We start from the raw sequence: 27,769 nt of genomic DNA, 5'->3' as shown, positions 1-27,769 counted from the left end.
TACCTATACAGTACATAATATTATATATATATATATATTAGGTAGGTATATTATGTGTGGTATATATATATATATATATGTGGGTAATGCGTTTCGTGACTTCGGCAAGACTGAGGACGATCGGTGGCGGGGAGAAGGGGACGACGACGACTACCATCGCCACGATTAAACGCATATTTATATAATATTATTATACCTACGAGACGACAGACGAGACTGGTTGAGCCTGCAGAGGATGACTGGGTGTGCGTGAAAGAAAAGACTTACAGCTCCCAAAAACTAAGAACCCTCTCCGGCGGCTCGTTGTACACAAGCTATAGAGAGTATCACTATAATTCCAGTTAGAGAATAATGCCTATACCTATACACATTTTGGTACCCAATTTTATACTAAGGTTTATATTTTTATCGTCGAATCAAATACGAATTCAAAAATTCAAATAAAAACCCTAGGGTTAATATTAAATAAACTCTAAATCGTATTATACGGTATTCGCGTCTTGATTGTATTATTATCATATTAGAACAAGGGAGTCTAGAAAAATCCTAGTAGGAGAGACTTTGTATTTATTAATATCGCACGTCATATAATATAAATGTTATCATATATACCTAGGTATTTTAATTAATTAATTGTATATCCGTATACTTGAAACTTTCAGGCGTTAATTAAATAATAATTAACCGCTCTGCTGTTGAGTATGCATTGTAATGGGTGTTTTATATTATTTGAATTCAATAATAAATCATTGGATACGAAAAACGATTCTAAGAGGAGACGTCGTGTCCTTCTATAGATATAACTTGAATAAATAATCAAACTGAACAATTAAAAAAATAATTAAATTAAAATCGAAATTATCTCATGGCTATAAATAGGATAACTTCTCGGTTAAATTTTTTATTTCTTTTTAGGCAGAATAATTTGTGGAGAATTTTCTATTAAAATTGCTAATGTTAGGTATGAAAAGGAAAACTCTTATGAATTCCTCACTGAGAAATATTTTGAAAATTTAACTTATATTAAAGAAACTTAAGAAAAACCTTGTATGAAATTGGCCGAGTTTTTTACCGAGTGAAAACGTTTTTTTCGAGAATAATTTTTAAAAATTTTTACAAAATTCTAAAAAGTGTATATATTGTATATATATTTTATGCTAATATAAATATTTGGGGAGAATTTGAAGTGTCTAAGTCAAGGTTATTAGGTTTTGAGTTACAACAAAAAATAAATCGATTTTTTCCGAAATTAGTTTTGCTTAAATATTCTATTTGTTTTTCCCGACGCTTTTGACAGTTACTGCCAAATTTCAATTTTGACCTCTTAAAAGTACCAATTACAAACACTTTTCTATCAGAAAAATATACTTATGTCGATCGGAGCATTTTTCTACCAGCCCTAAATTTTGATGACAGACAGGAAAAAAAGCTGCACACATACATCATTGTTTATACAACACATATCCACCTCTACACTTAGAATCTAAAAATAAAGGAACATTAACATTGCACATTATTATTTAACCTTAAATTTTGTTCGTTCATAGAATATATAACACCTATACCTACTAACTATACAATTTTAAGTACGAAAACGCCTGGTAAGAATGTTCTCCCTTGTCAATCCCTACCCCCGCCACAACAGACTCCCGTGTATTAGAATACAAAATATTAATGCTGAAAAAACACAAAATATATTTTATTCAAAAATATTCAAAAGCAAACCGATGGCCGAGTGGGTGGTAGCAGGCTGCAGTGGACCCATTTATTGTGTTCACATCAAGAGTATAATAGGTTTAAATTATACTCTAGCTATTCCGTCGTCTGATATCCCAAACGCAATATTTTACCTAATCTATAAATAATATAGCTGTTCGTATAAATGTTGAATATCGTGATACTCGAAAATGACATAACTGCATAAGTAATTGCTTATTACCTACCCACCTACACACGAAATATAACGTTTGAATGCAATATAAATTGAATCCCTGCATTCTCAGAACTCCAATAATTATTGCTCACTGTACGAAAGTATACTTGTACGAAAATAGAGACGCGAAACAGTATGAAAACCGTTATGACAATATTATAGCATAATATGTCTCGTTTCCCAATTTGTTATACGATATACCCACCCACATTATTATTATTTATTGTATAGATTCGCCGGTTTTAGTACTATTTCTGCAGAGATAATATTACTACAACCGTATGCGCCACGTGAAGCGTCTCCCCTGCTACAGTGCAAGTCGTGGGCCACCCACATAAGATAATAGTAATAAACCTCCAATTTAGCCACGTTAATTTATGTAACCGGGGACAAAGAAAATAGAAATCGTACCACAGTACCAGGTATGTACGGGGGTACATAAAACGACCACTGTTCGTGGAACTGAATTATTATAACACAATTTCGAAAACGTCAAACGTGATGTGCGTAGTGCACGTTGTTATTACGTCTATAACAGATGAGTACCTTTTATTATATAATAAATTATATTATTGTGTTAACCATTGAAACGGTTGGTATATTATGATCCTTTTTTCGAATTATTGTCGCGCATAACATTATTAAAAGGACGTCACAACCGCACACGAAGTGTGGTCTCTGCGGTAATATGAACAAGTGGACGCGAATCGAAAATTTTCGTTCAGCTGATCCAATTCTGTGTTGTTAGCTTTAATTTTTGAGTTAAGCGAGTTAAAAATCAAACTTAAAGGTAAGGATATTATTTAGAGCTTCTCGTAGGATTTTATTGATATTTTAATTTTAAAGTGAATTATATATCAATGTATAAATTGTTTAAAAATGTTGTAATTTGAAAACGATCATAACTCGTTTCACAGTAAAAATAACAATAAAAACTTTTTCAAATGCTATAGATAATATTCTAATCTTTAGATTTAATTTAATTATAGGCCAATTTACTCTATATTACGATTAAATCTAACCACACAAAATTGGTTTTACTGGACTTAAATTTACCGTGTTATACGTTTGGAAGAAGGATACAATAACACATGCTTTGCCTTCTTAATAATATTTTATGAATAAATTATAGGTACCATATTACCATAAACAACTACGAAGGGAAAAACCTATAATATTATTGCCAGTAATTATTGGTCCTGTATCTTGTGAAAGGTCGATTGTTTTTGGCCATGTGTAGAATTAATTAAATGTTATACACAGACACAACGCTGGACCTCAATGACACAAGACAATTTAACTAATCATACTAAAGTATTCTAAAATATACTCTATATCACATTGATTGATATTATTTGCAATCTTAATTCGGATATAATAATGAATAACATGCGAAGCATGATCGCTATTTGGAATTAACATTAAGTTAAAGTTAATACCGTCTACCAAAATTTAATTAATGTAATATACCTATTTTATTAGTCATTTTAAATACTATCTTAAAAGTCACTTAAATTTTTTTTAAATGACAGAACTGCATAACTTAATTTAATTTAATAAAATATCATACAAATTATGTTTTAAAAACAAAAAAGCAAATCGGATGTTGAAATTTTCGTCATTTTCAAGTTTTTTGATCGAGTGAAAATTTTTTTATCGACACTAGTTTAAAAAGACAAATTATAAACGAAAATTTCATAGAAAATAATTTAACATGAGTCAAAATATTTTGAAAATGACGAATATAAAATGCTAACAATCATTTAGTGAAAATTGTTTGTATCTATGGTCAGAAAAGTTGCTGTTGAAGAAAATCGTAACACTTTCAATACCCCAAGGTAGATGGCAGACACATAAATAAAAATTATAAAAACACATATCATTGTAAAATCAATATATTCATCGCTCTACTCAGAATCTAAAAGAAAAAAATGTAATTAAATAACTGTAGACTAATAACTATTGTCGCTGAAGCATATTGTTCAATAAAAAAAAAGCTTTTTATATATTATGTTTTTGTTATATATGTTAGAGTATCTGCGTCTGATTTATGTTTAAAAAAATTGAATATGAAATACATTTATTTACATTTGTTTGACTTAGACCGATTTTAAATGTGGTGTTAGAACATTTAGAGGTCAAACACCCTTAGTACTAAATGTTTAGTTGCACCACACCAAATTCAAATGACAAATTCCAATAAACTACATACATAGGCGTATTTGAACGGGACGATGTGCGATTGAGGCATCACTCGTATTTTTAAATTGTTTTATATGATAAACTTAATTATTTACAAATTTTTGAGTAATTATCGAGTACATAAAGTTATCAGTTTATCACTAGTAACCTACTGATATGACTACAGTTTAGATTTTTAATTTGGTATACCGTATATATTTAAACAGTTTGAACTTTGGTCCATGGCTTGTAGTTTGTGCCCATAGTAAATATTGGTAAATATTTTATTTAGTTATATCTATACGGCTGTAGCATTGAATAGTTTCGGAAGTGATACCATTATTATCATGTGTTCTCAATCTCTTTAAATTTAAAATGTAGCAATATTTGTATTCCTTTTTTGTATATTGAAAACATGGTTAAGGTCACGAATGCGAAAAAATCGATTGACAGGTTTTGCTTTGTTGCGTGTGTCTATAAACATTATAATATATTGATGAAATAATCAAACAAGTTTTCACAAAGAAGAAGAAAATATACTTGGCTACGTATTGATTTTGTGATATAATATAACAATAATTATTTATTTAAAAAATATACCTTTGTTTTTATTGATTTTTCATCTATATAATAATATATAATATCTTTATAATGCATGGGTAGGAGATACTATATTGTATATATTTAATTACCAAATTTCGGTACTTTTTTTTATTTATTGACTTTAAAGTGTGTCTCTGCTTAGGATGATGAATTTTAGGTAACTAACTAAGTATACATTAACATTTATAGTCTTGAAAAAAAAATCTAATTTGTATTATAATATTGTACATAGGTACATACATAAAGGTTTATGAAAACAATTATTTCCCCCCCCCCCCCAATCCATTGACACAGTTCAAACACGCCGTTGTTAACCGAACTGTCTACTGTCAATTATTATGACATAGATGATAAAACCGTATTTTAATAAGCGGATACAGGAACACAAGGTTTAATGAGATGAATTTCTGCATTAGTGTCCATCACAGGACATCATATTATATCAATACATAGAATTGTTCAAATCGTATTAAGTACATTGAATTTCTTTGTCCCCTAGGAAATATCATTACCAATATTAAATTTATAAATTTGCTTTCCAAAGATAAATGTAATGTTCTTTGGAGCTATATCGTTTAAAATTCAAACGGGAACCTATATATAGGTACTCTACTACTCTATATCGTTACGTACGTTGTACATAGAATGTATAAACAATATAATGTGTATGCTTTTATGTATATATATTTTTCTTTATTTATAAATCTCTTATTCAAGGTTACGGACGAAGGGACCTCTCTCTCGCACTACGTGTCCATCAAAATATTATGTATTCATATGGGCACGTCATCTCCTTCTATCTTATCGCTATCACTTTCCTGCGTCAGTAGAAGCAGCAGTAGCTATTTGAGTGGTCCAATCAATTGAACTGTCATATCGCATTCGTGCCTTTTCATCAAATCGTAAGGTCATGATAAACAGCGAGTGTCTTAAAATCTAAACGATTTATAACATAGTATATTATACAGCATCGTTGTTGTTATTTTAATATAATAAACTAAAATGTCGATATCATGTTCATTTAATTGTTCATGTTTTTATACTTAAGCATTTTAAAACTTAATTTTAAAACTTTAAGAAAAGTAAAATGTATTGATATACTATGTCTTATATTGTCTTACGTGTGTGAGTGTGAACATTCTTTTTCTCCTTCTGTCGAACGCGCATGCGTATTCTTATAATATAATATTTATTACTATTACCACAGATACGTAAGTAGGTATACACATATATTTACAAAAATGTGTTGGCGGGCATGTACAACAACAAAAATCTCCTATAAATGTATTTCTGAAATTACTCTTAGCTCATTCCAACGCTAGAGTAGGTATGAACTGTACAATAAAAATTCTAAAAACCAAACAACCTCTCATAAATATTCTATCCATGACTTCTAAAGAGCTATGCTTAATATTTATTAATATAAAATACAGTAGTGGATTTAAACGGCGGCTGCCACACCAGACACCGATATGTCAAACAATTTAATAGACTGAAATGATTAGTTAAACTTAAAATGCAATTTTTTAATTTTTTCATATGCTCATTTTTTTTTAAGCGTAATGCTTTTGAAACATATTTTTTTCAGGACCCCTCCCCCCCCCAAAAAAAAAAATTGAAAATTCACTATTGATTATATATATTATTTCCAGAGAACTATATTTATTTAGAATTGGCCCATTTGTAATACACATAAGACAATAATATTATGGCAATTGTACATTATTGGGTTAAAAATGCAGTAAGTAAAAATCGGCTTATGAGTGAATCGACCGGTTTTTTGTTTTGTTTCGTTTTCCTACATATTTTTCTGTCAAAACTTTTGCCCTCTCCATCACTATTGAAATGTACAATGACGCCACTGCATAGACAATTCAACTAAAGGTTAAAAAGATGCCCACAAAAACTGCACTTAAACATGCAGTACGTCTGTACCGATAAAAAAATATTTTTAATGTGGATTTACTTTATGTCGTTGGAGAGATAAGGGCGATGGCAGTAAAAAAAATATAAGAGTAAAAAATAGCTATTAATTAAACTTAATAGTTAGTATTATAACTATACTTTTATTGCTGGACATTTGAATATAATAAAGTAATAATCTCTATAAATGTATTGTTGAAATGTTAATTCAAAATTGTATTTCATATTTCATAAAATTCTGAGTTGAATTTACACAAAAATGTCTCTAAATATAATACGTGGAATATGTTTAAAATATTACATTTTATTCAACTAACTCTTATAATTCAATTATTTATTTAAATATTGTTATCATTTTATTTCTGATAACTTGCCATTTATGGCATCTATTAGGTATTTATATAAGAATCGCGAAAAAAAATTGGAGTTTAGACTGTGATATATTATTCGTTCGGGACGCTCCGGTTTTTGACTAGCTGTTACGATTTTTATACGAGGATACATAAATACATAAATCTGGTGATTTCAAAGGAATTTCTGAATATTAAAATTTTTGTTACGACTATTTAGTATTTAGGTATTTATATTTTCCCCAAAATGTCGACGTTTATGATGTATATTATAGATCATAATAATTAATGAATTTCAGAATAAAAATATCCCCGATCCTAGGAAAAAAATCCCCAAACTACGATTTTTTCTCACAAACACATGCAAATGATTGAACAAATATTTTTTTAAACTCTTTTTAGTGTAATTACCAACATTATGAATATTGAATTACAAATGTATACATGTAGTGCGGTAGTATATACTTAAAATTAAGAAAATGTTGGATTAGCGTTAAAAAAAATTTGTTCAATAATTTGTATGTGTTTGTAGAAAAAGTCGTAGTTTGGGAAATTTTTTCTTGAGAATGATTTTGTTCTCTAGAATATGTACACCTAAGTACTTATTTTGAAATATTGAAATTGAAGCAATAATATTATTGTTTATTTTTTGAGCGAGAAACAGATTTTAGGCAAACAAATGAAAATACTATTAAAGGGGAGAATAAAATGGTTTAGCAATACCCCACTGATTATAAATTGTAATTTATGTACCGCCCATATAAAGGCTATATTATAGTGTACACCTATACCGTGTCCAAAGTTATTTTTTTAACCTTTAATGCCATTGGTATACCGCGCATAACAAAAATAATATTGTGTTCAGCGACCGTGTTGTACTCTGATGGAACAACACTACAACAGTGTGTAAGTATAGGTACCCGGCGGAATACGTTCCGTACCAGGTGTTTTATAGAAAGGGACCTTATTCGTAAATACGAGTACAGGCGTACGGGCACAACTGGAAATACCTGTGGCACGTCGGCAAGGATCCAGCTTCGCTTTATTATGCCTTTCGACAGCTGGGCCGTGTGGAGTGAGTACACACACACACGCGCACACACGCACACACACACACACGCACGCACGAGTGTTATATTTTTTAGTCGATCGGTAGGTATAGGTGGGTTAGTATACGCATTTAGGTACTATATAATATTATACGTACGCGGTTCATGCACGAACGGTCTCCCTCCTTAAACGCACATAATAACGCATGTATGTGCGACGATACAAAGAGTACGTATGTGTATGGGCACACACTGGCAATATGAACGCGTGTGGTGTTGTACCTACTGTAGCTGATACGCAACTATAATATTATATTATTATTATTATTATTATTATTATTATTATTATATTGTATGTAGCCGGTAGTTACCTACCTATACTGCCTATAATACATGTGCCGAGTCAAATGACCAAGAAAGCCGTACCTAACAACTATTGTTGCATTTGCTCTTCATTAAGCCGATAATAGTTTATTATTATTATTATTATTATTATTATTATTATTATACTGTCGGGTAGTACGAAGACTTTTTTAATGGATTTAACCGAACCAGGCCGAAGAACACTATATATTATATGTAGTTGTTGTTGTTGTTGTTGTTGTTGTTGTTGTTGTTGTTGTTGTCATTAATTATATTGAAACTCACGAGATAAAGGCAGTAGTATATAAAATATATATTCTACTACAGAACCCTAAAAGCGGCAATTTGGACACATCTGAATTCTTAAAAAAAAAACACAATATTGTCGTATCAACTTCAGCGTGCACCTCTAAACAAAGATCGTAAAAAAAAAAAATAATAATAATAATAACGCATCGTATGTGGTTGTCGTATAGTATTTCGTGTGATCCTCGCCTCCCATAGCTACAGGTAAAATTCCGTGAAGGTCATTCGAAAGGGAACTTACCTATATAGATGCCCACCACATATTGTGCTGCAAGCATATCCGCCGCTTATTATAACTGAACTGAATGCAATGTTGTTTAAGACAAATGACGTTCCGCAGTCACGAGTGTCATAAATCATAATGTTAATATTATTATATTGTACGATACAATAATAATGTGAGTATCGTGTTATTGTTTGTATTTTAATATTACGTGAAAAACGAAATGGGCAGGACGACGTCGTCCGGATACTTATATTCTTTGTGATATACGTAACATGGTAAATCAATACGGTTTTCAGCTTTCCACTCGAGAAGTTTCTGTGAATACACAAAAATATATTTTTTCAAACGACATGAATCCATATCGAAATCAAATAAAGTAGAAACCCCATATACCTGCTATAGGTACGGTTGTACGAATTATGTTGCGTAACGGGCAGTATACTCGCATTATAGTTTTATAATAAGCTACCTAAAGTTACAACGTGTGTGTGAAGTAAGAATGGAAAATATTCACAGTTCCTACCTATATCATAATACGTACTCGCGTAAAGTGGAAATCACCTTGAATCCGATACGTTCACTGACCGAATGTTCTACAAAACTATGTGATGGGTAATTACATTCCAAATTAAGTAACGTAGAAGAAGCTTTCAAAACAAAATAATATTATACATAACGAGAGAAGGCAATAATAATAATTACTAATTAATGTATAGGTACCTAGCGTCAATATTTCATGTGAAATTACTATCGACTGCGCAGTGGCCCAACAAAAAATGTCCGTTTTTTGATAGTAATTAAATCAATAATAAATACCTATTATTCAATATTAATAAATAATAATATGGATTATAGGTTGCTCACAAATGTTCCAAAAGAAAACAGGACGTGACAGCGGAGCGGAAAAAATATAGCTGGCCCCTCGACGGCGACGCACCACGCGTGTTTTTACAATAATGTTCGAAAAAAAAATGTTTCGTAAAATATTTTAATATTATATAATATTATTATAAAATGTTAATAATTATTAATTTTACCCTTCACAATTTTCAGTCGGTATACTTTCGTTCGAAAACTTTTTATACTGTTCGCGTCGTTGACGGGTTATTTATACCAATCTAGCAGTGTGCTCCTGTTGGCTACGTCTGCAGATATAGGTAATATTAATATATTATTATTGTGTTGGTCTCCGGGATAATATTTTTTCCTCGAGTTTCTATCGACGGGAAAACCACTAAAATAAACGAGCTGAGCTCTGAATCTAAAAAACTTAAAAATGTCCACGTTTATACAGCTCGGTAAATAATATTTTATAAAATGTTGTTTCTGTATTCATTTATTTTTTTATACATACCTATATAAGACACGTATAGGTAACCGATACTTACTAAAAAGGTTTTATATAAGTATAAAAAAAAATATAAAAAGGAATATACGCACCTAAATTAAACCTATACAGGGCGATTCACCAAACATAATAACGTCCATGTTTTGCTTTAATAATGAATTTATTAAAATTCTGATTTTTGGAGTTCTCAAAGTGACTCAAAGATCAGTTTTTCAAATCCTTAAATGTGTTTGTACGGAGAGAATCCTGTGACGATACAAATTTCTACTTTTCAAATGAAAACACCCCTTTTTTAATGTAAAATATTTAATGAATAATATTTTTGATAATGTTGATGTTATATTCTATTCAAAATTCGAACGGGGAAGTTTTTCAGTAATTAAAATGTTTATACCCGAAAAGGATAATAGTCTTAAAAATTGTTTATACAAAAATATAAAATAGGACCTATAAAATAAAATATAGAACCTATTTACTATACTTGGACCATTTTTACAAATTGTTTATGTTGTAAGCTAAAATTTTCAGATCACAGTCACCCAATACTACCAAACCATTTGTCTTATTGTCCTTAGTACACAAAATTAAATAACTCAAAAACTACCAGTTCAAATTTTGATTCTGATGCGTTAAAATTTTCAGAAAAGTTATCCACAGTTATTGACAGTAAGAAATGGGACTTTTCATATAAAAAACAGAAGTTCCACAGGACTTTTTAAAATTCCAAAAATCGAATTTTGAATAACATTATCGGAGAAAAAATAGGTGGACATGCTTGGTGAATCACTCTGTATACTCCAACTACAACGTAGCCAGTGTATAATATTTTTTATTGTTCGAAGTCGAAACACAAAACGTAACATATTAATTTGTGTACACACCACAGGTTACCGTAAAATCTCAGTTTGAGAATTATGTGGAAAAAAAATCAAGAAAGTAAAAATAACATTATGCCACTATACTGCACAATATATGCTTGTACACACATATAGTAATAATATGCGCGTTTATGTACTATGTTCTTCGTCTTAAATATATTATATATTTTGTAAATATTACAAATGGCCATATAGGTATATAAGTATACGAGTTTACACCATAATATATTAATATAATATAGTGACTAACTATTTTACTTACTCTTACGAGTTTTTCTTCCTTTACATAATGTCATAATATAATAATGATATTATTATTAATAATAATACAAATATTAATAAAACTAATACACATCATAAACCTAACATTAAAACATTATACTAATTTGTATTCTCCATTAGGAACAGTTTTGACCAAAATTTGTTTAAAAAGACACACGTTCGACTGCTGCCATGAACAGATAAAAGTCAATTTTTCTGCAGAAACAGGCTTTTGAAAATTATTGTTTTAAGTTTCTAAACATAATAAGTTTAGAAGTTAGAACAATTAATATCCATTAATGTTTCCACCCATCCGTCCAACCGTTAGTTACCAGTACATAGTTACGATTGTTGATATTAAAATATTTATTTATTCATTATTTTTTTTTTTTTTATATTAAAGTTGAAGCCTTGATACAAGACCATTGGCTTTTATTACATACTTTATTCATTATTGTTTGTTGACTCGTTGTTGATTTGTTTGGTTACGATTGTTTGTGATTTGTATTAAGATGTTTGATAATATTACAATTGTTGATTTTAAGTAATTAGGTACTTATTTCATATTGTAGTACCTACAATTCTACTTACTTTACCTACTGTTTAAGTATTTAATATAGATTTGAAGTATTTAAAATATACCATCAAAATATTAATGCTACTATCAATAATACCAAATACTTAACCTAACCTAAACTCGTGTTTGAAATTATAGTTTTTTGCTTTGTATAATAAATTGTTAAAATATGTGTAGACACCGAGATTTACTATTTAGCATGCTCACAGAGTGAGGTTTCCAGGTTTCCTAACTTATTTGTTTAGTACGACGTATTTATAACACTACATTTTAACAAAAGCACAAAACAATCAAATTGTTACTGTTTTTTGTTTATCATTTCGAGTTTTAATTTTTTTAATAACAATCTATTTGGGTACATTTTTAATATCATGATCAGAAATTGAATACCTATCGAAACATTTTGATGTTGGTACTATTGGTATTAAATACATCAAATTAATATTGAATTAATATTAAATATTTTTTTCTATTAATAAGTATATTTTATTGTTTAGATTATATCGGAGTAAAATGGTAAGGGATGCTCCATAAAACTAGTGGCCCACTTACAATATTACTTATTCAATACTAAGAACATTATCTTTTAAAAAAAAATACCTCTGATTAAGAAATTAAAAATTGAATGCAGGTTGCCCACTATAGAGGCCTAAATAATGGAAAAAATAGAATTTTCTGGAAAACTTTAGCATTAAAAACAGATAGGTAGGTACTTCACAAACTGTTTAAAAACATTTTATCCAAAAACACAAAAACTGACTAAATAATTAAAATAGCAATTTCAAATTGATTGCTCCGACGCTCCGCATAGTATACAATATAATACTATACTACGACGAGCACAATAAAGATAATACCTACTTGTGAGTTATAATTTAATAATGGTGATGGTGACGGTACCTAAAAGTCCCGTGAAAAAAAATCAGTAAAAAAGGCCCGATGAAATAAAAGTTCAAGTATAAAAGTCCGGTAAAAAATGTAAACATATATTTTTATAAGTACGTAATACTCACAAATACTATTTTTTAAATTAACACATTTAACTTGTATTTGACGTTGTTCAAATACTTGTATGTGAACAAATACATATAATCATATGAAAAAAATGTTTAAAAAATAATAAAAATTTAAACGAATATCTCTTATCAACTATGAACAATTTACAGTGTAGTGTACTTGTACCTACATAGATTATACATAATATCATACAGAGTAATTTAATTAAAATAAAGTATACGGCGTAGTTGTAGTAAAAAAAATCTTTAATTTATTCTAGCGAATGGGGATGATTATCTTGGAGGACGTTTAGTAATTAGAAAAGTCACTAATAGTTGTTAGTGTGTTGAACATATTACAGAAGGGGAATGTCGAAATATCAAACGATTTATACACAAATATATTATTTACAATTTTAATGAACTCAAAATAATCTTATCGTTTATTGCCTCAAAATGCTGTTGCTATGGCTACCTCACAGTTAACACTGCAGCATGATAATCAGAATTATGTTACTAGAATCACTTAATCTACTTATAGAATCACTTAATCTACTTATATTATAAAATAATATAAGTAGGTCTGTTCAACATGATTTACCTAACTTAACAAAATCAATCACAAACAATAATTTTATATCATTATTTAATTCGGGTATTCGTAGATTTTTATTCCATTGGACTTTTTTTTCACTGCACTCATTTTACTGGTCTTTATTCATTTTTTTCGTCAGACTTTTATTCAGGTGATTCCTTAATAAGTACCTACGTCATATGACATTTACTACGTGATCCTGCACTGCGTTTCTAGTGACAAATTATAAATGCCCGTGGGCTTAACCCATCATAAACTCCGTCAAATGTAAACGGCACAGTTTTTTAACACAGTTATTTGAATTAATTTGACCGAATACAGAATACAGGTATAAAATTATAACCAATCTTAATAACTATTTTATTTTCTGTAACCAACGGCAACAATTTATAAATAAAAAATTAGAGTTTGCCATGAGTCAATAACATAATATTCAACACATGTGTTTAAAAGTAAAAAGTAAGTGATAAAAACGACACTTTGGATCTTTCTGAATCTATTGAACATTTTTATAAAAAGTGAGCAATTGCTTATCGGTAAATTATTTCAGGCCTTTGATATTAATATATTTATTTATTAATTATAGCTGATCCTACGGGGCGTCACTCGTGACAAATGATGTCAATAGATTGACCTTATCTTAAACTCCGATAAATGTAAACTTAGCAGGTGTACGCATATTTTTTACACATTCGTGGTGTTTTGACCAAACTTAAAATATAGGTCTAAAATTATATCCAATTATAATAACTATTTTATTTTCTATAACCAATGGCGACCCTATGCAAACAAAGCAATATTCGTTTTTCTTTAATCCAACAAAACCCTGTGTGAGCCCCTCTTTAAAATGCAAAACGTAAAAAATTTGTTTTCAAGGTGCACATCCTCGGGTATAGGATTACCTGTGTACCATATTTCAGAACCATTAGTGCGATAGACTATTGGATATGGATCGCTTACACACACACACACACACACACACAAACAAAAATATTGCCTTTTGTTGAAGAATAATATATTATAGACCATATTGTATTACTATAATATAGTATACCTTGTCACACGTCTCTGCTGCAGCGCATATCCGTCGGGATAAATTATTAATTTCTTTTATGCTTTTTATATAAATTATGTACTTACCTAGATAAACACTGCACCGCCTTGCGCTGTACACGCACTTATGTAATATAATAATATTACTGTTGGAAATTGGTTAACAAAGTGTACATAAATGGTACGATAAGTACCTTGGTTTGAGTGGGGGTACATTGGTAAGGGATTTACATCCACAGAAAGCACTATCGATGCCGTTGTAAGTATTTTTCACTAAACAGTTCGTCGTTCGCTCTGCATCCTGCGAGTCGCGAGACATGATGCCTTGGCATCCCATTATATCCTTTCGTTGTGACTTTGGGGGTAAAAGGACACATCGTATTGTCTATATTGTTATTGATTTGCATATACCGAGGACACTTTGCACCATGAAAATATTTTATTTTTCATATAATAATATTAGATTGTTCAAGATTTTAGATCAATCTCACGCTATTATGTTCCTATACGGCAAACGAGGTAATAAACTAATGATCCAGAATGTAGCTGCCAGATCCCACTATAGCATGCGGAATTACCCATAAGGCCACAAAAAACTGCCTAGAAAGTTTCGATCAGTGTATCGAAAATGTGGATAGTTACTTCAGTGATATAATTTTTTTTAAATAATTCATATAAAATGACATTGTATATATTTCACAACTAATAAATAAAAAATAAATGTTGATGTTTGACTTGATTTGGTTTTTTTGGCAGCACAATATAATATATGTAATACAAAAGAGTTCCTTTCTCAAAGATATTTTATATTTGGTTACTCTAAACAGTCTAAACGCAAAAAAATGTAAAGATATTATATTATTAATCATACTTAATACACTGAAGACATATTATCATAATATGTTTGTACATTAGCCAATCTGCCTACCCGCCTACATAATACATGTGAATCCTGTTCAACAAACCATTCAGGGCAGTTAATACGTACCTACCTACTATAGGTTGGCTTATACTTAAAAATTTAAATATATGAGAACGGGAGCAATCGAGTAAGTTGTGGTATTCTCCGGTTAATAATAACATAATCGTGAGAAATTGTATGCCGGAGAGCTTAGTGGGTCTCGGTCAATCGGATTTGCATGGTTTGTATTAATTACCACTTCCCGAATTCCACTCAAAATTGGGAATTTTAAGATATGTGTTATGTAATACGATTTTACAGGTGTAATTTATCATAATTTATAACTTACAACTGTACAAACAATATTACCTACAGCTATGGCATAAAATAATATTATGGCTTGCAGACGTCGCAGTTGGTGCTAACTGCTAAGTCTTCGTAGCATTATTGTTTAAATTTTTTGTTCGTTCATAACGTTTCCAAACCTCCTATAATACTTGTAGTAATATTAGGTTTAGTCGGTTCCTATATTATAACAATGAGATACGCCATGACTCATGTGAACATTGTGTGTATATCAAATATGTGTACGACCGACGACCGCCTCGCCCTGACTTGCGCTGGCCGGTCCGTGTCGGAATAATTTCGACTGCGGTAAACTCGGCAGAGTAATAATAATATTATAATAATCATTCGAACCATCGACTATAATGTATAATAATATTATCCAGTTGTTTATACACGAACGACGAAGAACGTAGGTAGATATAACTGTATAGGTAGTATAATATATAGGTAGGTTATATTATATACTTATACATATATTATTATAAGACCGTCGAATAATATTATGTGGTATCCGCATAGAAAACGTGTTTCCATATTTACCTTTACGCATGACTTCCAGCTTCCACTATCGTTTCGAGTCGATCCATCTAAGGTAAGTACCTGCGTAATTCTTATCTCAAATCGTGATATCTCCACAACAAAGACCTGCAATGTACCTATTATGATTATGTCGGTTGTACAGGTAGGCCATCGTGAACAATTATTCGTGAAAAACAAAGCAATCAATTGTTATCATAGTTTATTTTATTATTATACGAAGTATTACTTACCTTCATATTATTAGTATTATAACATGACGTTGACATATTTAAAAATTAAATCTTGTAAGATCGTTGTTTTTTCTCTTTATTACACCATCCAGTCTTTTCAAGACTTGAAACATGACATCACAATCCATTTCCATATGATATTTGTCAAACTAACTACACTCAAATGGTCGTCTCATATTTATAGAAATATATCGATTATCTAGGAATACGGCATATGTAATTATTTGCAAAAATGTCAGACGTGCTATAAAATACTTGATCAAAAGGTTACAATAAGTACATACGTAAAAAATTAGATAAAGTCATACAACTGATAGATCTGTATAGAAGGGACTATTATTTTAAAAAACATATGCAATATTACAATAATAAACTTTTAAAAAAAAACCGATGAAAAATTTAAATTAATGAATTTTTCAGTTTTTAAACCAATACTTATTAGTATTTAAATATAATATTTTTATTTTTATTAAAAATTAATTCAAATTGCCTATACTAACCCCCTTAAAAACGCTTCTGAATAACGTCATTTTAACTACTTAGGTACATCTGACATTAGTTATATACATATTAATAATATAATATTATTATACCATATCAATTATATCGATATTATTAGATTCAGTTGCTTAAGAAGTACATTTTTAAAAAAAATTACAAAATAACCATGGGTAAGGTACTAATTAAAACTTCATTTGTTTCAGGCACATTTTTAAAATTTGGTCAACAAAATACGTCAAGACAAGTAGAAAAAATGTCAACATGAAGCTTAAACCAATAATTATTCACACTTAGTACCACTTTAAATTTGAATAGACTACGACAGGCGGCGGCATGGCTGATGACACTGCCGATCATATTGTTCACGGTAAGTAGGTACTCATGATTAACGAGGAACAACGGTCTGCTGGCCAGTCTAATAAAACAGTCGTCAAAACGTCTCCTAAAATGTGTACCCATTCGTCTCCACCGTCTGCGATTCCGATCACATCATTTTCGAGTCTTTTTTTGTGCGTAGGTACTGGGCAAGTTAAGTGGCCTGATCGTGTCTGTAATAAGGGGCAATATTTAGGCAATATGCAATTACATAGCCACAGCCTATAGCAATAATTGTGTTAGTCGTCAATGATGATTAGTGTGAGTGGTGATTGTATGTAGCTATCTACACATTAGCTGAAAACACCTCACACGTCAACTGCACAGCCAACCAAAAATGGAAAAGTGTGATATCTTGCTCAAAACAATATTTACAGGAAAAACTCACAAGCATCGTAGAGTGGTATGATCTGATTAATTTTTGCCATGTCCCATCTAGCCAATACGTAGTAGAGTGCAAAGATCTAGCCACTAGTATTTGAATCTTTAATCAATCATTTTCTTTTTTCTTTTTTTTTGGGTGCGAATTGTGTGTAGTGTTAAGTAGACTGTAGAGTCTAAGAAAATTACTCATTTATCTTACGTCAAAATTTAAATCGATGCCACACCCCAGTGTCCTAAGAGATAACTTACTATACACTAAAAGTAACAAATCAACAGGTGTATAATATTTATCCAATGATCAACAGCAGAAATCAAATAATATTAGTACAACGTGTCAATAAACTATCAAAATAATAAATAATTATGTAGTAGTGGATACTGATTTTGGGTTCTCAATATTTAGTTAGTAAACTCTATCTTTGGATTTTAGAAAAAGTGTTTGTCACTTTGTTGTAACTGTATTAGCCTAGATTCACATAAAGACACTTCAAAACACACTGGAACAACCAACTTGAGAGCGTTGGAAGTGCAGACATAAAGTAAATAGCTAAACGCATTGATTTTAATTTGGGTTTAAATTATAATTCTATTTATCGTCTATAAAGCGTAATGTAATAAGTCAAGTATTGTAATATCGTTACTTTGATGAAAATTAATAATCACATTCTCGATTATATCCGCCACGATGGGGATAAGTACATACTACCCTTTCCACAGTCTTCAGGCATCCTTTACTTTTACAACTGAAAGAACCAAAACTAATAAGTGATATCGGTTAATGTGTTTAGGTTTTCACTACCGTTTTGTACCATACATTTAAAAGCTTATAAATAAAAGGGCAACTAATTTTGCCAAAATGTAAGTGAATAAATAGTTTTATACGAATTTGGAATTTCTGCTTTCTATCTCCAGCAGGGTTTTCAAAATGTTTGACCCACAAATCTAAAACGTGAATCAAGACAAGTGTCTTGACATTCGATCTGCATTCAGAATAATTAAAAGCAAATACAAATGAGTAATAAGCGATAATATGACGTGAATACGTGATGAATAATAATATAATCTCTTAAAAATATAATGCCAATATATTGTTTTATAGATAAATAAACAAACCAATAATAGCAGGTCATACAGGCCAACGACTTTTCTGACGGCGATTACTGATTTTAAAATTATATACGTGGTCAGGTTTAAGGTCAAGATGTTAGTAAGCATTTTTGCTATTAAACTGACGTAGTAATTCTAACTTCCAACTTTGTTTTTAGAAATCGTAAAAATAACGTGACGAACGTTCGTTAGTCAAATATACCTAGGTACGTTATGTTGTCGAACATTTATTTGTATTGGTAATCAACCGTTATCATCTTTTACGAATATAATAAATAGGCATGTAGCCCAATAATATTATCGGTACCTACTTGTATTTACATCGTTAAAAATGTATTATAGCCATTATAATAATATTTATATAGTTTAATTTTAATGATTGGGTTACCTATTTAATAGTCAGCTGTGTATTAGTTTCTGAGTGGATCGATGAATGTTTTGATTTTACAATGATGTGTGTTATTTTATTTTATTCGAGTATTCAGTATGCAAGATATAAGTAGTCAGAATAATGCTTCGATTTTCAACTTCAATATCTTTTCCGGTGGTAAATTGAATCTAGTTGACATTTTTAAGTATGGGAACATCCAGTAGTTTTCAAAGAAGTCGAGGGAAACAAAAAAAAAATTATGGAAAAACTGACTTTTTTACTCAAAACAAGTTTTCAACAAAATTGATTTTGTTTTTTGGTTGAACGAAAAAGGATAGGTTAAAAATGTGCGTTAGCAATCGCTGGTAAGTTTCCTTTTATTACTATTGCGAAATTCAATATAATTCAATGTTTGAATACGGTTTAAAGTCTCCATAAAATAAAATATATTGGGATGGGAACTGTCAGATATTTTGTGACTTTATTTAAAGCAAGAATGTAAGTGCCAGTAGTTTTGTTCGGGGTATGCTGAAATGATAGAGACATAGTTAACACGCCAATATAACAATTTATTGCCATTGAAATTGCTAATAGCTATTGGGTACAGAGTGTTGGTACATTTTAATTTAATACTATCTAATTTATATTTTATACCAATTATACATACACATGATTTCTTATTGCAAAAGAATGCTTAAAATAGAACTGTAACTATTTGACTTGAACACAAACGGGTACCCATTCGGCTTAACTTCATGAAATACTTTTTTCAAACGGAAACTAATTCGGCTACTGCATAATGATATGTCTGTATAATATTATATTACATGTACATATTATAATTTTGAGAGTAGGACAGATAGCCGGTTCAATTTTCTCTGAACCAACATTGTCTGTAAAAAAAATAGTGTGATATCCCAGGGCACAAAATGTTCATATACTGCACTCTTTTTAGTCATAAGAGGTACATGAATAATCCATAATACACATGCCTACATGAGTGAAAGATTCTCGAAAAAAATTGTTCAGAACCTCTGATCTATTTAATAGTAATATGGTTATAGTAACGTGAGCTATTATGAGATAACAAATTATTAGATGAGATCATTTTAAAATTGTAATATTACATAAGTATATAACATTTTATGGTGTGCCTATTATATAAGTAGTTACCATTGTTATTTATTCTATAAAAACAATAATTCAAACACTAATAATGCTATTTCATATTTTTCGATAAACTGTTTATAATGAACATATAGGACTGAATGATAATAGTTGTTATTGCAGTGTATAATAAACTATAAATTATTATACTTTAATCAATTTTTTTTATTATTTAAAGATCGTCGATGAAAAACATTTTTGACCTCATGCGATCGATAACGAGGTACGACCGTATGGGTCGAGGACGAGGGTGAACACAATGTATAATAATATACTACAAGTCCGGTTTTGACATTTCTAAGTATGGTCACCATCACCACAGGCTGAACTGGTGCCACAGACACAACAGCACGCCATCACCATTTAAAAATCACTGCTAGCACCTACATTCGGGTCTGTGTCCGAATAATATTGGTAGGTAGAGGTACGTATAATTATTATTGCATTGGCGACGACGTGGTGAAATACAAATTGTCTCCTGAAACAGTTTGAAAAACATACCTATACCTAACCGATTAGTGATTGGCCTAACCCACCGTGGCACCCAGGTATACTGTTTATTATCTTATGTACACATTACACGATAACTATACAAGTATACTGCAACCACCTTATAGGTAGAATCTGCGACCGCGGAATTCGAACGCCAGACGTGCCTACTGCTGCAGCAGTGGTGCCCGGTTAGTCTGGAATCGTCGTATTTATGTCGAGAATATTTTCAGTACCTACCATAATATAATACCTATTACCTAATAAGTAATATGCTTATATAGTTATAATATGAGTATAAGTATTAAGCTTATATTCTTAAGTATATACTCAGTAATCAGTGCGTAAATTGAAAAAAAATTAAGAAGGCAAGAGTGTAAAAACAAATTTGAGTACCATCACCTGACGATTTAAATGTCTTAATGATTAGGATTTAGCAATGGAAAGAGTACGCTAAAATATTTTTAGTATTATATTTTTTTAATTATTTTTTTTAATGACCTTCCTCGATTTAAGAACTGAGCATGTAACTATGTAAGTGTCAGTGCTGATGTCGGTTTCAAAATATGGTAGGTATCGTATAAAACTGAAATCTGAGATAAGCACCACCACTATCTTTTTCCCAAATATACCAGTTGAACCTTAACTCCCTCCCTCACATTATTACATTTAAAAATTACAAAAAAGTGACTTGCAATAGTACCTAGTTAGTTTTTCAGTAATTTTTTATGTTTTTTAAACACAAACCACTTGAAAATCATATTGACCTCCGTTTTGTGTACTACGTAACTATAAATATGAGTACAGTATGCGGTCTATCAATGGTGTTCTACTTATAGCTGGGAATCCATTTATACTTATTATCTACCAATTTATGTTTCATCTTAATTGTTCATAACAATATATATTTTATCATGTAACAATACAGTTCATTCTGATTCCTGGCTTGGATATAAAGGTTTATCTGAAAAATGCTGTGTGTATGAAACAGTTAATCATTCAACAAATTTTGTCGACCCTGAAACTGGTGCCAATACTCAAAGAATTGAAAGTCTTTGAAAGAATCTTAGACTTTAAATTGTTAAGAAAATGTGTGGTACTAATGAAGACCTCTTAGAGAGGTACTTAGCGGAGTATTGGTGGTGAGGATTAAATAAAACTGATAACATTTTTGATGCTTTCCTTAGAGATATCAAATTATGCTTTGTGGATAATTTTGTAGATCCTTAATATATCAAAACATATTTTATTTATACTTTTAAGTTTTAATAGCTATTTGAAAACTGCGTTTTAATGTAAATTATAGTATAACAATTATAAATGAATTTTCTTAAAAAATTTGAATTTTTTTTTTTATACTTTTAATATTATCACGGTAGACCACTTTCATTTTGGTAGACCGCATATTGGGAGATAGCCATAATATTCCTAGCAATTATGTCTATATATACTTACCTGATTATGTTTCTGGGAAGTTGGAGTAATAATGTTTGAACATATTATTATCTTAAAATGCTTTGAAATAACAACAATAATTTTTTTTTTTTTTAAACAATCAGCTTTCAGTGCTAGAACTGCAATTTTTAAGCAGTCCGAGGTTGTCTCTCTAGACGAAGTTTCAAGTATACTTATATCTAAATAGCTATAACTTGTACATCCTGCGACCTTCGTATCAGTGTACCACTGTCCACCACGGTACCGCCCACAAAATTATAGCTTGACTTATAGGAACTTACATAGAGTTCGGTGCCATCACTGTATCACCATCTAACCGTATCGACGTATCCATTGCTCGCCGTTATATATAAGCCACCCGTCCTCAGACCAATGAGATTGATACATAGACCTAATCTAGAGGGTGTAATATGTTCATAACCTTAATCATAGACTGCACTTGTGCAGCATCTAATGTGTTTCCAAAGCATTTAAGTAAACCGGACTTAAGTACTTTTGACACTACCGCATGGATATTGTTTAAAAAAGTATCAACATTCGTGTTTAAGATGACTACCTATTAAATAAAAGAGTTTTAAATGTAACACATTAATTGTTGATTTTAAATGAAAACATATCTTTGAATATTTTTATTTATGCAGTTTGAGCAAATTACTATATAATATAAATTAACTTTTTTTATTTCTTTTCCTCATTTTGTAAATACTGCGAATTGATCATAAAAAAAGAAAATACACAATTTGTGGTATTTTCTATAAGCTAGAGATGATAAAACAAATAAAAAATATGTTACAGTTTTTTTTTTTAGAACTAAATCCATTTTTAAATATAATGTAATTATAATTTTTGATAACACTATAGAATATTATAGTTTAAAAAATATTTTATAAAAACAAATTTATTTACCGATGTTAAATTAATTGAATTAACATCTATGTGACTATGTGTAATCGCCATGACTTTTAACTTAAAACAACTGTAAAAAAGCTGTATTTATGTTAATTTTTAGAGTTTTTAGTGACAGAATCATCCACTTAAGTAGAACCTTGTTTTAAATTTTCAATCGTGAGATATAAAATTTGATCATTTAATAAATTTTTAACAACAAAATCATTTTTCAAGAGAATTTTTGAAAAATGTTGACAATAATTGAACTTTAAATAATTATAAAACGAAAACTTGCCTATTTATTTTTAATATTTTTCAATCGCTATTGTAAAAATATATCAGGAACCTTTTAATATAACATTTGTTATAGACATTAATTGAAAAAAAACTTATAATAATTGAAAATGTTATATGCCTATAAATAGTTAAAAATGAGTCAAAGTATTTTGAAAATTGTATGGTGAATAGAAAATTCTGATACAAATATTCAGTGAAAATGTCGTGTATCTATAATAATTTTTTTAATGTTACACTAAAATCCAAAATCGGTTTTTCAAAAACTGGTACCAGAAAAGTTGCTGTTGAAGAAAATCGAATGACATACACAAAAATAGTGAAAAAATATATAAATAAATACACATCATTGTAAAATCAATACATTCATAGCTCCGCTCATAATTTTAATTTCGTTAAAAAGTCAATAGATTCACTATATGGCCTATTTTATAATAGATAACTCTGAGGCTATAAAGGTCAAGTTAAAAGAAAAAAATTACAAATACCTAATAATATAGCATAATAGGTACTTCTTTTCAAAACTGTGTATATTGATCCCTTATTAGTTGCAATTAAATTAATGTAGGTAACAGTTTCGTTAGTGACAATTACAGTGGCAGATTTAAGTGTGGCCTCCATGGCCAATCCGATGTGTTAGAATATCATGGTGTTAAGTAAGCTAATGAGTAGATTATAAAAAAACATGATAAAAACATGTTTGCCCCATCTCCCCAGGAAAAAAATCCTAGATCCGCCAGTGGCCAGGGGGGAAATGAAGATACACCTAATGCTGAACAGTGGCGTAGTCAGAATTTCTAAAACCAGGGAGGACAATAAAAAGTATCAGCAAGTATAATAAATACAATTTCTAGTGCTATATCATATAAATTACATAATATAAAATAATCGTATTATCATAGGTACTGACGTGCTCATATTTTATAAATTACTTGTCTATGGAGTGTGGACAGTGGACGTACTGATATAAATAATCAATAAAAAATATATATAAACAGCTAATGGACGGGTGGCATAACCCCTCTGTCCCGCTGAATGAAGGAAGAAAAAACTTTAAGAATCCATATCTGAATATCTCTCAAAATCAAGCTAAATGGATGTTTCTAAATGTATATATTATACTCATTATTTAAAAAAAATACATTTAAAATTACTATTTTACTCTTTATAGTATATTTTGTAATCGTATTACAATAGGTATGTTTGCAATGTGTAACTGTGTAAGCATGTGAAATAATGTACTAATGTGTAAATAAAACAGGACAACATTTAAAGTAGGTGCCTATAGGTATATACGTAAGCAGTGCTAAAAATGATGAGTATGTAATGATATGTATTCTTTGAAGTTTGAATAAGTGTTTAAATAGTATGCACTATTGCACTTGTACTAAGTATGCACTCAATGGACACCGAGGATAACAGCTATTGTATATTATTATTTAAATATACGATTCTGTATGAGGAAAGTAATGCCTACGAAGTTCTCCCTCATAAAGCGACTAAAATATAGGGGGGGGGGGGTGGAACTAGGGAAGGGCAAGGAAACGCTATGCATTGCAAACTCTATGAATTGTATTTTATTTTGCGTTTGTGTGTTTATTATAAACTTATAATGTTTTTCTACAAGTTTGTGTACCTATTAATAAATATGGCCGTCACAATAAATATTTTGACTATACATTGTGTGCATAGAACAAACGTTGAGAATAAAAAAAAATAGTACTACCTCTATTATAGCAATGTTATAACATATTTACAGTCGTGTACAAAATAATTTTAAAATTGTAATTAAACACAGGTACAATTTTTATACAAATACATCTATTCAGAGAGCATTCAAATACATTTCAAATACTTGTGAGAAAAAGTATTCAAGAACAAATACAAATACTTGTCATTTATTATAATACTTTTCAAATACTTTTTTATGAGGACGCTACAACTGCAAGTTTAGTATTATAGGTATATGTTGTAAAAATGTACAACACAGCAAAAACTGTTTTGCGCTGGATAGAACCACTCGGTCTGTAGTCCTAGTAGAAATCCCAAAAGTTTACAAAATAAAAGTAGAAGATAATATTTTTTGTGTCGTAAATGTTTTATTTGTTTGATATCATTAGTAAGAAAAAAGTTACAATACTTTTAAAAACCTGGTATACTTACGTTTTCCAAACTTAAACAACTTTTGATATATTGGTCTTATCGAAAAAATAAAAACTCTACGATTCAGTCAAAATTCTTCTCCATTCATGACGATATTTGGTTTCTCAGTTATAAATGTAGTCTTCTCGGTTCTTTCCCGCGTGAAACACTTTTTGCTATGTTTAACATTTGTGGGACGGAGACAACAAATGTAGCGTCTTCTTAACATAAGTAGAAAACTAAAGTCAGTAGTAACTATAGTAAGTACCTACTTATTTAATTGTACATCAACTGTCGTCAAGTAGGTAAGAAAATTAATTTTGGTAATTATTAATAAATAATTGAAAACTGTAATTATGTCTCATTGCATAATCTACTATAAGATATTTGTATAAGTTATACTTAATTTTATACAGAAAAATAAAAATGTGTTAAATTTTAATTCTAAAATACTTTAATACTAACTAAACAATTAAAGGTTGTTATAGCAGGACGCCGCTACCCATGCGTTTGATTTCTCAGCCTCATAAAAGTACGACGTAGAATATTGTCGTTCGCTAGTTTCAATAGTGAGCTTATTGATATTAGAGTGAATTGACCTATCATCAAACTTTTAAAAGGAACATTAGGCGCTCTTGAGCTCTAGTGATTTGTTCGATAGCATAATTTTCAAGCAAGAAATGCAGGGTAGGCTTGTGAAATATCACGAATTAAAGACGACCATATTTCGCTTAAAAATAAAATATCGAATAAATCGCCGAAGGTGTATAACAATCAGTGGCATGATCAGCTTTTGTGCATTAGTTGAGGAATGATGAACTTAATCTTATCGATAGTTAATATGATTATACAAATACAGTAGGTAGGTATATAGATACAAATAATATAATCACTGGTACGCATATTAAATTATTTTGGGTGTAAATAGGTCTCCCATAGAGTAAGGGGTATGATACACTCACCACTCTCCCAACCACGACTCACGAGGACATCGTTCATAACAACTGCAAGAGTATAATCAAAGCACAATGCCACAATGTATTATGAAGTTAAACATTTTGAAAAATTGGTTATAAATGGTGATAAATTTAATGAAAAATTAAAAACTAAATTTTAATTATGTGGTTAATACGGTGGGGTTCTTTCAATGAGCTTATAAGCTTTTGGAATTATAAAATATAGACACACAGATGTATCATACTATCGTATATACTTGTATAGCTAAATTGAGAGCAAGCGGTGCTCAATGGTTTAACAAAATAGTTCTTTCCAAATATATTCATAATAGCTGCCATCTATGTAAGGTCCCTTACATGTAGAAGAATGTTTTAGTATTTTCCAGTTTATAATACACTTCATACAAAATTGTATGTCCATAAGATTTCTGAGTAACTTTCAATCAGCTAGTTTGAGATGTGTATTGCTTAGGACTACATGATTTCCATTTCCACAATTATACAAATGTAAAAACATTATAATTTATAACCGTACCTACAAGTGTAATGGTATGAAACACGCCAAACACTATTATAGTATTAATACATTTTTATTATTTTTATATATGTACCTACATAATATCTTATATTTACATAATAATATTATATTTTAGACGATTGTGTTTTCTTTTATTTGGTATTATCACAGTTTCACCATATTGATATAACTATTCTGATTACTTAACATTTTGTATAATAATAATCATTTGGTCTACCAGATTTATGTGTATAGAACTAGTCTGGTTTCATTACTTGCCCTGTTTATTGTTTCCAGGTCATCAGTACAGTAAAATGTATTATATAAACATTTTATTTCAATAGGTGTAAAGTATACAATTTTACCCTGTATAACTAAGTGTCTCATTTATATTATTGACATCTAAATCCTCTCATTTTCCCTCATTTGGTAAGTATTAATTTATTACTATTACGCCATACCAG

Source organism: Myzus persicae, unplaced genomic scaffold (assembly GCF_001856785.1).
Source record: "Myzus persicae strain clone G006 unplaced genomic scaffold, MPER_G0061.0, whole genome shotgun sequence".
In the NCBI taxonomy this organism is placed as follows: Eukaryota; Metazoa; Arthropoda; class Insecta; order Hemiptera; family Aphididae; genus Myzus; species Myzus persicae.
The sequence above is the reverse complement of the archived record's forward strand: the minus strand, read 5'-3'. Positions refer to the sequence as shown.